This window comes from Macrobrachium nipponense, chromosome 21 (genome assembly GCF_015104395.2).
Source record: "Macrobrachium nipponense isolate FS-2020 chromosome 21, ASM1510439v2, whole genome shotgun sequence".
NCBI classification, from domain to species: Eukaryota; Metazoa; Arthropoda; class Malacostraca; order Decapoda; family Palaemonidae; genus Macrobrachium; species Macrobrachium nipponense.
In genome coordinates, this window is record NC_087212.1 from 7,799,166 (window position 1) to 7,811,448 (window position 12,283).

Consider the following 12,283-nt stretch of genomic DNA (forward strand, 5'->3'; position numbering starts at 1 on the left):
AATAAAAAAATAAAAAAAATTAGAACTATAAAAATAATATAATAAACAGAAAACTAAGAATAATATCAATAAAAATAAAAAAGTAAAGTAAAAATAAAAGTAATATAAATAATTAATTAAAATAACATGAAATAAAATAATTATATAAATGATGAAAATAAAAAACAACATTAATAAAAATAAATATAATTCACAAAAAAATAATAATATATGAAAACAAAATAATAATAGTAAGAAAATATAAAAAATAAATAAAAGTAATAACAATAATAATAATAATAATAATAATAATAATAATAATAATAATAATAATATGTTTTGTTAAAAATAACTGCTGCTTCAGCACTATTAATCTTATAAAGAGTCTTCTCTATCTTTCTGATGACGGCTTTCTCGTTGTTGCTTAGACTGGCGAGCAACGCACCAAAGGGCATGGTAAAATTCGGTTGAGTCATTTGATTTATTATTGCTTATACAATTCTCTCTCTCTCTCTCTCTCTCTTCTCTCTCTCTCTCTCTCTAACGCGACGTTTCCTCCTGATCGACAGGACATTATCAAGCGATAACTGCTGAGGGACTGAATTCCAGTGGCGAGTCCTTCTCCTTTTATCGTGGTGTTGCGAGCTCTCCAGTACGGTCAGAGCACTTCTCCGGTAGGTCGAGTTTTTATTGGTTCCCGGGAAGGTGACTCATACGGCGGGCGTTGACTAGTCTTGCAGACCTTCTCAGGTAGGGGGTATCACCGGGAGCCTCTTGATTGGCTTCTACCTGCGTGACGTCACCCCTGAAGAAAAGCCTCCCCTCAATACCACCCAAGAAGCGTTCCTGATACCGACGTGTGTGAGGAGGACCACACCCCTCTCCCCTAACGAAAGTACCAGCGCGCATGGAACGAACACCGGACATGAGAATAATACCAGGGTGACGTCACGCAGGTAGAAGCCAATCAAGAGGCTCCCGGTGATACCCCCTACCTAGAGAAGTCTGCAAGACTAGTCACGCCCGCCGTATGAGTCACCTTCCCGGGAACCAAAATAAAAACTCGACCTACCGGAGAAGTGCTTCTGACCGTACTGGAGAGCTCGCAACACCACGATAAAAGGAGAAGGACTCGCCACTGGAATTCATGTTACGGGCTGCTCTGTGAGCAAGAGCCCGTGCTGACACAAGGTCAGCTAAATCAAAAACAACAACAACACTGGAATTCAGTCCCTCAGCAGTTATCGCTTGATAATGTCCTGTCGATCAGGAGGAAACGTCGCGTTAGAGAGAGAGAGAGAGAGAGAGAGAGAGAGAGAGAGAGAGAGAGAGAGAGAGAGAGAGAGAGAATTGTATAAGCAATAATAAATCAAATGACTCAACCGAATTTTCTTCGAAGAAAAGCCTCCCCTCAATACCACCCAAGAAGCGTTCCTGATACCGACGTGTGTGAGGAGGACCACACCCCTCTCCCCTAACGAAAGTACCAGCGCGCATGGAACGAACACCGGACATGAGAATAATACCAGGGGTGACGTCACGCAGGTAGAAGCCAATCAAGAGGCTCCCGGTGATACCCCCTACCTGAGAAGGTCTGCAAGACTAGTCAACGCCCGCCGTATGAGTCACCTTCCCGGGAACCAATAAAAACTCGACCTACCGGAGAAGTGCTCTGACCGTACTGGAGAGCTCGCAACACCACGATAAAAGGAGAAGGACTCGCCACTGGAATCAACGTTACACGTTACGTCATCCTTGCGCTATACTATTGGTCGTTATATAATCTCGAGCAGCTCGCTTTGTCGAAGTTAAAACGATGGCTGAAAAGCGGCCGTCGTCTCCTGGCTCCCAGCAGGGCGACCCGCCCCCCCTCGACGATCAGGGCTTCCAGAAAGTCCAGAAAAAACGGAAAAAAGCCCTCAATACCGTCATCGACCTTCCTACACTTTTGACGCCTCCAGCACCTACCATGACGACTCAGGCACTTCCTAGATTCAAGGCAACATCCCAAGAACACCAGACATCGTATGCTGCCGTCCTAGCACTGGAAAAAAAATACCCCAATGCACAACTTCAAGCCCGACCGAATCTGAAAGGGGAATTTATTATTACCCCGAAGGACAAACAGTCAGCAGACCTCCTGAAAAACGATCCCTTATGCCTCCTATTGGACCCAGCTGATAAGACAACGAAAGCAATGATTTGCAAAGTCCCGAAATATGTGACTATCGAACGGATTCTCGAAGTACCAGGCGTATTGACTGCTTCACGTTGCAAAGTGAAGAACAGAGATGGAACTGAAGAAGAAACCCAAAAAGTCGAAGCTACGTTTAGAGGCAAAATTCCAGACTTCATCAGCCTTGGGATCCTCGGAAACTATAAGACCGAAGCCTTTATCCCCGAACCTCTCAGGTGTTTCAAGTGCCAGAGGTTTGGGCATCACAGGAGAGAGTGCACGGCTCAGCATGTCTGTGGAATCTGCAGCCAGAAGCATGAGACCGACGTTTGCCTCAACAAATTCAAGGCAAAAGGCCACACTGTTGCCCGATGCCCACAAACTGCCATCAGTCTCATCATGCATGGTTCAAGGGGTGCCCTGTCAGACTGGAAAAAATCTGGAGGATGAAGGGCATTTCCCCACCGCCAGCAAGACCTCGAGAACGACAACCATCGCCCTCAAGACGACCACCATGTCAACCTACGTATCGATCCAAGAACTAACCGACCACCTCCACCACAAGCTCCTCACCTTCCCCTGCAGAACACCCCAAACCTCGTCATTATATCCCAAACCCCCTCATCCTTTCCTCCCTCCAACCTCCAATTCCCAAACCCCTTCCAACCCCCCCGACCCCTAAGGATATTCCCTCAACCCCTCAGTCAATCCCCCCAACCCCTCAGGTTATTCCCCCAGCCTTCGCATCGCCGACGACGTCGACTCCTGCTCGTGTTGAAGCAGGAACTCAGACAGAACAACCAAAACAACCAGTTGAAGATATGCAGGTCGAGACAATCACAGAAGCTCCCGCTTTGTATGCCGAAGCTGGAAACACAAACAGAGGAGTTCCCAGTTAAGCAAGACATGGGAATCCAGACCTGCAAAACCGAAACTCAGATCAGTCGCCTCTGGAAGTGAATTCCGGTTCGTAGGAGAACAGGGGATAAACAAGCTCCTGATGACCTATGACGAATTCAACGCCTTCATCATAGAGCTCTATCTGACAAGCATTACACTTTCAACGACCGACTGTTTACAGAGATCTTCCAGGAAGCCCTCAACTTTGAGATCTCCCTCCCAGATGATTTCCTCCAATCTGAATTTCGATTTAGAACTCCTCAAAGACAACTACCCATTCAGCAATAGAACGATCATCAACTGTTCTCTGAGCTCGTCCACGTTCTGTTGGGACCTAGAGATCAGTTCCAGATGACCTCCTTCGAGAAAAGTGCTGTTTATAGCATTAACTGCTTTTTCTTTTACTAAACAATCCTCCTTTCCCCTCCGTTTTTCGGCCGCCTCACGTCTAACGACCGAATATTTCAACTGTCACTCTAACTACCGCTTAAGCTGTTGTTTACTTTTGTTTTGCTTTCTCTAAAACTTATAATATTTCGTTTTTCTCTCGCCGAATCTCTATTACTAACGATCGGCGCTGTTTATTCTATTGTCGTTAAGTGAAATATGGTACTTGAACTCCATAGATTAATGTGCTTTTTTTTTCCGTTTTTCTACGACTATAAATTTTTCGTTTTCCTTACTGGCTATCTCTGACTCGCCAGGACTCGCTACTATCGATCTTTATCTCCTACTAATGGGTACCTTAGGGTTTTAAAGGGGTTTGTAACCTTGCCTGTTCACCTTTCCTTTCCTTTTCAAATCATACCATTTCACGTGCATAACCCATAGAATCATAAATAAAGGCTCACCTCATATCCTTAAAAATCACCTTTCCACATCCAAAAATTCAATGACCTACGGGCTGCTCTATGAGCAAGAGCTCGTGCTGGCATAAAGCCAGCTTAATCTTCAACAACAACAACAACCACTGGAATTCAGTCCCTCAGCAGTTATCGCTTGGTAATGTCCTGTCGATCAGGAGGAAACGTCGCGTTAGAGAGAGAGAGAGAGAGAGAGAGAGAGAGAGAGAGAGAGAGAGAGAGAGAGAATTGTATAAGCAATAATAAATCAAATGACTCAACCGAATTTTACCATGCCCTTTGGTGCGTTGCTCGCCAGTCTAAGCAACAACGAGAAAGCCGTCATCAGAAAGATAGAGAAGACTCTTTATAAGATTAATAGTGCTGAAGCAGCAGTTATTTTTAACAAAACATGTCTACGAGAGGGTCTCCTTCCGAAATAATAATAATAATAATAAAAATAATAATAATAATAATCTAAGCATGGCATGGATAGACTATAAGAAAGCCTTCGACATGGTACCACACACATAGCTAATAGAATGCCTGAAAATATATGGGGCAGAGGAAAACACCATCAGCTTCCTCAAAAATACAATGCGCAACTCGAATACAATACTTACAAGCTCTGGAATAAGACTAGCAGAGGTTAATATCAGGAGAGGGATCTTCCAGGGGCGACTCACTGTCCCCACTACTCTTCGTAGTAGCCATGATCCACATGACAAAAGTACAGCAGAAGATGGATGCTGGGTACCAACTCAAGAAGAGGCAACAGAATTAACCATCTGATGTTCATGGACGACATCAAGCTGTATGGTAAGAGCATCAAGGAAATAGATACCCTAATCCAGACTGTAAGGATTGGTATCTGGGAAACCAATCAGGATGGAGTTTGGAATAGAAAAACGTGCCTCAGTCAACATACAAAAGGGCAAAGTAACAAGGACTGAAGGGATAAAGCTACCAGATGGGAACAACATCAAACACGTAGATGAGACGGGATACAAATACCAGGGAATAATGAAAGGAGGGGATATAAAACATCAAGAGATGAAGGACACGATCAAGAAAGAATATATGCAGAAACTCAAGGCGATACTCAAGTCAAAACCCAACGCCGGAAATATGATAAAAGTCATAAACACATGGGCAGTGCCAGTAATCAGATACAGCGCAGGAATAGTGGAATGGACGAAGGCAGGACTTCGCAGCATAGACCAGAAAACGAGGAAACATATGACAGTACACAAAGTACGGACAGACTATACATAACACGAAAGGAAGGAGGGAGGGGACTATTAAGCATAGAGGACTGCGTCAGCATCGAGAACAGAGCACTGGGGCAATATATGAAGACCAGTGAAGACGAGTGGCTCAAGAGTGCATGGGAAGAAGGACTGATAAAAGTAGACGAAGACCCAGAATGTACAGTGACAGGAGAAAGACACGCAGAACAGAGGACTGGCATAACAAACCAATGCACGGACAATACATGAGGCAGACTAAAGAACTAGCCAGCGATGACACTGAGGGGAGAGCTAAAGAAGGAAACTGGAGGAATGATAACAGCGGCACAAGATCAGGTCCTAAGAACCAGATATGTCCAAAGAACGATAGATGAAAATAGCATCTCTCCCATATGTAGGAAGTGCAATACGAAAAATGCACAGAACCAGTACAAAAAGAGGCATGATTCAGTAGCAAAAGCCCTCCACTGGAGCCTGTGCAAGAAACACCAGCTACCTTGCAGTCATAAGTGGTCCGAACACCAACCTGAAGGAGTGATAGAAAACGATCAGGTAAAGATCCTCTGGGACTATGGTATCAGAACAGATAGGGTGATACGTGCAAATAGACCAGACGTGACGTTGATTGACAAAATCAAGAAGATAGTATCACTCACTGATGTCGCAGTACCATGGGGCACCAGAGTTGAAGAGAAAGAAAGGGAAAAAATGGATAAGTATCAAGACCTGAAAATAGAAATAAGAAGGATATGGGGTATGCCAGTGGAAATTGTACCCATAACCATAGGAACACTAGGCACGATCCCAAGATCCCTGAAAAGGAATCTGGAAAAACTAGAGGCTGAAGTAGCTCCAGGACTCATGCAGAAGAGTGTGATCCTAGAAACGGCGCACATAGTAAGAAAAGTGATGAACTCCCAAGGAGGCAGGATGCAACCCGGAAACCCACACTATAAATACCACCCAGTCGAATTAGAGAACTGTGTAAAGCAAAATAAATAAATAAATAAATAATAATAATAATTTAAAAGTAATATTAAAAAATATAATCACAATAAATAAAAAGAATAAAATATAAATAACATTAATAAAAGAAAAATAAAAGTTCAAAATAAAAATAATAAGAATAGATGTAAAAATAATGAAAAAATAAAATAAAATACGAGTAATAACTTTGATAGTAAAAGCTAAAATTATAAACAGAAAAGTAAAAATAATTGAAATAAAATAAAAATATAAATTCAATTAAAAATAATAATATATTCTAAATAAAAATGATAATAATAACGATGATAAGAATTATAAAGATAAAAATAGTAAAATAATATGTAGCATCAAAAGAGAGAGAGAGAGAGAGAGATCATAATAGCGTGGATACAAATACTAAGAAACTTCATACACACACATAGTATATATATAAACATGTATAGTCTGTGTGTGTGTGTTGAGAGAGAGAGAGAGAGAGAGAGAGAGAGAGAGACGGAGGGTTGCCAAGCCGCTACTTCTTCTTCTCTATGTCCCTTGGGTGTCTTTGAGCTGACCTGAGGCAAATTGGCTGATCCTCGCGCGATGCCGGTCGCTGTGTCCTGCATGCATAATGGAATCCCTTCCCCCCCATTCCCCCCTTTCCTTCATCCTTTTCCCCCAACCTACCACCCTCCCATTTCCCCTCCCCCTAAAGTGTGAAGTGATACAAATATGCAAGAAGAGCGTGGATGAAAAAGGGAAGGAGCGAGAGAAGGAAATATTATGTCGATATATGGAGGGAAGAGAGGTAATCTCGGCTAAATGGAAAAACGAGAGAGAGGAATGATAGAGTGTTGAGGAATGCGCGAAAATGTATGAGAGAGAGAGAGAGAGAGAGAGAGATGTCAAGAAAACTAAATAGATAATATGAGTGCTGTGTTAAGCTTTAACGATACTCTGGAGAAACGTATTACTATTATCATTTTTATTATTATTATTATTATTATTATTATTATTATCATTATTATTATTATTATCATTATTATTGAAAGATATTGCTGCATCAGCTGCATTCAACTTGTAAATAGTCTTCTCTATTTATCTAATAATTGCTTTCTCTCTGCTATTACAACTGGCGAGCATTGCGCCGATATTACTCATCAGGAGGAGTCAATTTCAGGGATATTGCTTACAAATTTATTTGTCACAATAAATAGATAAACAAATAGGTTAAAATATGACGAATAAGTGGCCAACGTTTCTCTCGGTATCATCCGAGCATGATCACGGCAGTGGGTCGGAGCAGACTGTAGGTGCTATCAAGATCTACTCAATATATAGTGGCTGACGGATGATACCGAGAGAAACGTTGGCCACTAATTCGTCATATTTTGACCTATTTGTTTATCTATTTATTGTGACAAATAAATTTGTAAGCAATATCCCTGAAATTGACTCCTCCTGATGAGTAATATCGGCGCAATGCTCGCCAGTTGTAATAGCAGAGAGAAAGCAATTATTAGAAAAATAGAGAAGACTATTTACAAGTTGAATGCAGCTGATGCAGCAATATCTTTCAATAAGACTTGTTTGAAAGAGGGTCTCCTTCCAATATTATTATTATTATTATTATTATTATTATTATTATTATTAATTATTATTATTATTATTATTATTATTACTTTCTTCCCTACTGTTCAGCTTATGATCACATCAAACATGATAATCCGCTAACTAACCTCATCACCTCAATGACCATGACACACATTTCAAGGTTACATGTCTATTACTATTTCCAAATTTATTAATGAAATTAAGTAGGTATATTAATCAGTAAGATTATTATTGTAATTGAACACTGCGATAAAGTTTAAACCAAGGGTGACTTCATTTTAGTTTGAAAAGAAGAGGCAGAATTGTAAATTGCATGAGACTTACATTATGAAGAACGAAACTGCGACTTGGGAGGTATACAATAATTCTGCATCTTCAGATACGATAAAAAACAAAACAAAAAAAAATGCTAACAAAAGATTTTGGCGTCCAAAGGTTACATTAAAAGATCGTGCATTTTAACTTGGAGTACAATACTCTTTCAGTAAGTACAATACATTACATTACTCTTATATTACCAAAATTTTGAATTAAAAACAGCTTTCTTGAGATGGACTTAGTATTAGGAATAAATGACGCAGTGGTCAATCTAATTCCCTTTTAATTTCCAAGTGAAAACTGTCATTCTTTACTGATAAACTCCAGTTTCAAAGCTATTTAATAACATTATATCAAGAATCCATTCACAAGTCATTTATAATTCTATACAAGGCACCCCTTCACTTCTCTCTAAGCCCCGCCCCCCCCATCTGGTATCAATCTTTCTTAAATAATTCTCTATTCACAGCCCCACCGTCTCAACACAAAGCGTGCAACCATATTCACCAACACAAAGCAGGACTAGCCCATAATTTCACTCTGAACATTCCAGCCACCACGCCCCTGGTCAACTCCCAACCCACAGAGCAGCAAAAAGTCTATCATTTACTATTCCTGGCATCGAAAGAAAGGAGTGAAGAGCATCGTTGCCAATGGCCTCAATAGGCGAGGCTCTCTGGGATTTGAGGAGAACTTTCTTCCACCAACGAATCCACTAGCCTTCAACTAGGCAGGACTTTGGGAGACATAACATTTATATCACAAGCCCCTGGTATACCCTAGGGCAGTCCTGTTCAGTTTGTACTGCTAACTACCATCGTAGAAACAGTCTTTATTAAGTGGACTGAAATGACATCTGTGACTACCTTTAGATTCAAGAGAAGAAGGCACAGCTCTCATACAGGGCGCCACATCTCCCTTGGGATTGGTTTATTATATTCCCAAGAATCTAATACTAGTAACGTCTCTATTTCCCATTACATTTTGAATAAACTCTCTATTGAGAGCCATGAATCCAAAACTGGTAATACAAGAAGAGAACCCATTGAGTTTTATCAAAGTAAGGAAATATCTCAAACTTTTGTTTTTCAAACAAATAGACCATAACCATTTGCATTTACATTGAGCGTAAGAGAACAGACGCCTAACGAAGGAGTAAGCAGAATGACAGCGAAAAAGCAATAAACAAATAATTCACAACCGGAGGAAGACCATCAGAAAGTTTATACCAAGAAGGCCATCTACCATTTGACGTAGTTTCTCCGGCTCAAACTCCACTAGCAGGTTCCTTCCTCGAGTTTAATCAAGACTTTACTTCATTGAGATACATGACAACGTATGACGAAGGAGGCGTTCGCCCTGCGAGTTGGGACGCCGAAGAGAGGTCCCTTTCCCCCGACGACCTAAGGGCGAGATTGCGTTGCGGACCTTAGGGCGGTTTACGCCAGTCGGCCGGACAGACAAACTGTAGGATTATAGGTCAGTTGGGAGCTGCATGTGGCTGATAAGTCAAAGCACTTTTCTTATCTCAAAACATTTTCTTTCTCGGAGGCATCTGGGCCCCTCTCGCCACTCCATGGCCCCTGGGTAGTTCGGCTCCCCCTCCAACCCCATCCCATCCTTCCCAACCACTACCCCACCCGACCCGAAATCCCCCAGCCACATCTCATCAGTCTGGCTACAGCCCGATCTGTCAAGAGAATTGTGACGGGCGAGTGGCTGTTAGTCTCGTCGCTTTTAGACAGACTAGGAAGGCTGTGAGGTTCGTGTCTGTAGAGTGTGTTGAAATATTTACTTCTTTCAGACGGAATAATATTGGCGAATATCCTTCGCTCGGTATATTCGTTCGTAGCTTCGCAATCTGGAATTACTGTTTACAGTTGAACACTGATTCTTCCTCAAGAGAGATAAATGTAGTATTCCAAGGAAGTTATCACAATAAAATAACTTCCGGTAAGATCTAACTGGTAAACTTATTCCTAATCACTACTGTGATATTGGAATATGAAAATCAGGTCAAAGGCCAAGCTCTGTGACCTGTGAGGTCATTTAGCGCTGAGAGCGAAACTGAGAATAAAGGAGGTTTGAAAGATGTAACAGGAGGAAAACCTCAAAGCGTTTGCAATGTGAAACAATTATTGTTAGGAAAGGGTGGACAGTAAGATGGAAGACAGAGAATATGAAAGAAGGTACGGTAAAATGAATGAAAGGTGTTACAGCTGGGGGCCGAAGGGAATCTGGAACGAACCTTAAGTAAGGCCTACAGTGCACCGTGTGAGCTGCACTGATGGCACTACTACCCCCTCACCCACGCGAGACACTAACGATACATATTCTTGACTGTATGAAGGAGCAGCAGATTCCTTTTCAAATAATCTGTCAGACAGTGTTTACTCTTCAGGGTTCATTGTGACCCATTCCCGCTCGACCCAGACTTCCAATCCACCTCACAAACTCCAGAAAAGGTCGCTGGTGCTCCTCATGCGTCGACAGCACATGGCGTTTGCAGTTGGTTACCTACCCAGGTACTGACCAGGCCCAAGTGTTGCTTAGCTCCACATATCGAGATATCGAGACGCCCTTGTCTAGCCCAGGCCTGGATGAGATAGGGAAAGGAAGGCAGATGTCGGAAGGAAATTCAAATGTTAATTTCTGCAAATTACAATACTGTGTTTTGTTATTTTAGACGCCATCTTTAAAACAAGAATATGATCTCGAATCATGGGAGGTCTGATGCAATATTTATATCCCGCAATTTTTTTTTTTTTTTTACCTTCAGCGACAGTTCAAGATGTCTTCCTCAAATGTTAATAATAAATTCACTTCAAACGAGAACTCCAAACGTCCATTACTTACATAAAAGCACTGATTTCACAAGTCGTTGAGAAATAATTTTTTTTTTTTCGTTGTATCGCGAGAGACGTACCTCGAGAGATATGATCCTATTTCAGTGGAGTGCTGAGATGTCTTAAACTAATCTGTAATCCACCGTTATCTTGAATTATCTCGTTTTTTGCATGTTTTTCAATTTCTTCTTAACACTTGGTCACTCATCTAAAAGGCAGGACTCCCAAGGTGTTTGTGAAGTTGAGGTGCTATTGCATTATTATTATTATTATTATTATTGAGAAGGAGAATCGAGCAGGTTCTCGAAGGCTTTCGGTTTGTGTGTATATAATATATATTAATACATATTTACACTTACAGCATTGCGTATTTCTTCACCATTTTAGTGACTCATGCTCATATTATAATTAAGGAAAACGCGGCACAGATTCAACCTTGAGAGAGAGAGAGAGAGAGAGAGAGAGAGAGAGAGAGAGAGAGAGAGAGAGAGACGACCAAGCCAAAAATAAACATTCCCCATATTAAAAAAATACGGCGGCGCTCTGGAACAAAGACACGATTCCCACAAAAAAAAAGTCTGACCGGTAATCGAATCTGACATAGGGAAAAAAAAAAAAAAAAAGAAGCTCGGAGAATGAAATCGCCAGATATTTCAACATATTAGCCGCAGTAATTCAATCGGGTCGCCTAATATGAATAGAGAGTGGAGAAAACTCCTCCTCGTAATGTCATTACTCCGTCGTGAAGAGATGATCCCTCATTTCCATACGCAAACGTTGTCGGAAAATGGGGAAGTGAATAAATGAATAATTGAAAAACGTTTCGTCCTTCTAATATGAATAAAAGGAAATAGGAAGACGTGAAAAAAAAGAAATTAATTGAAAAACTTGTCCACTTGCTAAAATGAATAAAAGGAAATAGGAAAAGTGAAAACAATAAATGAATAATTGAAAAACATAATGTTTAAACAAATAACATAAAGAATTATGAATTAAAAATATAGAGAAATATGGAAAAATATTAAGAAATATGAATAATGAACATAGAGAAATATGAAAATATATAGAGAAATGCGAATCAAAAGTATAGAGAAACAGGAAAACTGAATGTTTTAGAATAAAAAATAAATAAAAAATATAAGGAAATGTGAATAAATATAGCCAAATATGAAAAACAGAAATGTGAGAAATTACAGAGAAATATGAAAAAATGAAGAGAATATGGACAAAATATAGAAGAGGGAAAACTGAATGTTGACGGATAATGGGGAAGTGAAGAAATGAATAATTGAAAAACGTTTTCTCGTGCTAATATGAATAAGATTAACAGTGAAACTGGAAAAATGAATGTTTTTAATATATATATAAAAAATAGAGAAATAAAAAAATGGA